Source organism: Lathyrus oleraceus, chromosome 6 (assembly GCF_024323335.1).
Source record: "Lathyrus oleraceus cultivar Zhongwan6 chromosome 6, CAAS_Psat_ZW6_1.0, whole genome shotgun sequence".
Taxonomy (NCBI): Eukaryota; Viridiplantae; Streptophyta; class Magnoliopsida; order Fabales; family Fabaceae; genus Lathyrus; species Lathyrus oleraceus.
The window spans coordinates 92,180,713-92,182,867 of NC_066584.1; the positions used below are offsets into that span (position 1 = coordinate 92,180,713).

At 41.7% G+C, this 2,155-nt stretch overlaps 1 pseudogene; it reads right to left on the reverse strand.

Moving 5' to 3' along the window:
• Positions 1-1,257: 1,257 nt before the first annotated feature.
• Positions 1,258-1,823, reverse strand: LOC127093217 (replication protein A 14 kDa subunit B-like; annotated as a pseudogene).
• Positions 1,824-2,155: the final 332 nt, after the last annotated feature.

Genomic DNA, 2,155 nt, shown 5'->3' on the forward strand with positions numbered 1-2,155 from the left:
GATTCTACCAGAACTTCACAAACGACTACGCGACGGTGACAAAACAAACCATCAGGTTATGGCTCCTACTTCTACAATCCAGTACATCATCATGGCAAATGAATCGAAGCGTAAGCATATGGATTAAGAGCTACCTGTCGAAGACGACGACGGAGGTGGCGACGATGATGACGAAGGTCACGAGCGCAACTCCTATCCACTTCTGAATGCCTCTCTTCCTCTTCTCGTAATGTTGAAACAGATTGGAAGCGTGCGAGCGGTAACAATCTTCAAGCTTTGAAGCTTCCGGCGGTGGCGGTGGCCTAGCTCTGCCGTGTAGAGCTTCGAGTGATGAAGCTCTCACAACAATGGAAAATGAGCGTGTACTGAAGGTGGGAAGTGATTGCACAATGCTTTTCGAATGAGGGAAAAAAATCTGAACCCCAATGATTGCCTCTTATATAGCTTGATCCAAGAGGGCAATTTGGAGAATTGGATCAGAAGTTAAATCTGATTCGTCCAGCTGGCATCTGAGTGAAGGTGAGTCTTAAGTCATGAATTAAGTCACGTGGGATTTGACACAAATTTACTCTCTAATCCATTTGCTTCAATTTCTATGATCCAACTGTGGATATCCGTTATTGAACCAAACTGATTTGGATTGTTGCTTGGATAATCATTGGTTTGAATTTTTGCAGGGCATGATCATTCCCTCAGGGTTTGCACTGTAATTCGCCCTTGAAGCATGACATGTTTGGTTACACTCGCTTCTGGTATGTATGCATTGGTATTACAACTGTTGCACCCTTATTCTTTCCTTGCATTGGCTTGACCTTGCTTATTGATGGTGTTCAGTGCTGCTACAACATGGGTGCTCATGATGATGGTGATGGAGCCAAGTGTAGGTCTGTATTGGTATGTTTCATTTAGAGGGATCACTCTATGTGCTGCTGGATAGACAACGCCCATGCCAACTTTGTTATCAGGTGGAAACTCAGCAGGTTCAGGAGGAACCATTGCAATGGGACGCTCATAATCAGGCAATTCATCAACAGGCTCATCTTTAGATACGATCTATGCATGAGGCATTTGGTTGCTTGGTAACATAAGCCTTCCAGGTTGAATTGTTGTTTGCTTTTTCATATATAGGTTTTCTCCCTCTTGAGGCAATGCAGGTTGCTTTCCTCTGTCAGAACTAGCATCTTGCATTGGACCTAGGCATGCTGCAATCCTCGTGTTTCCATCTGATGACAGGGCTTTGTTTTGTTGCCTCCAATTTTTTTCCATAGATTTGAATTATAACAAGCACAAATTATTTACCATGAAAACTGATACAAGTATTTGAATCCTCCATTTGCATCTGATAGAGAGGTGTTTGTATAGTCAGATAAGGTTGTGTTGTAAATTCAAATCACAGGAACAAGTGTTTGAACTCTCCATTTGCAAGCTGACAAAGCTTATGGTAGCTGAACATATCAATTTCATCCCCAAAGTTGGTCCATAACTCAGCTTTGACGGACTTGTCACTGTTAACGATACCAATAACTTCTACAAAAGCTGTAAGAGGAGATGGTAGGGGTGAATCAGGTGATACTTTTACAACAATCTGCTTCTCATCCGGTGATTTTCCAATGACAACTAAACCCTCAGATCGCACGACTTGTATCACTGTACGAACCCTTCTTCAAACACAGAAGGGTAACAGTTCCACATTGACAAAGACGGCAGGGCTTAATGAATCCATATTCAGATTGATTCAATTGCAATCTGCAATGCGAATTGCTGAAAAACGAGTGTCAGTTGAGAAGAACACGAAACCAGCGAGGGAGAAAGCGCGCCTTTTTCTTTCTCAATATCTTCTTCCAACTTACGTTTATTTTCCTGTTGACTATGAAGTAGCTTTCTCCATTGCTCTTTGCACTTCTGATTTACTTTAATATTTCTAGGAATTTTGGTCAATTCAACATATGATGTTGTATCTGAATTCAAGCGAGCCCTTTTTGATGATTCTGAAACCTTTGGAGTGCAATTGGCATAGCAGGTCTGCAGCAGGCTTGTGAAATGGTTTGTTGTAGGTTCGTGAAATGGTTTGTTGCAGGTTCGTGAAATGGTTTGTTGCAGGTTTATTAATTTGTGTGTTTTGGTTTGGTGCAAAGTATTGGCAATGTTTTTAATG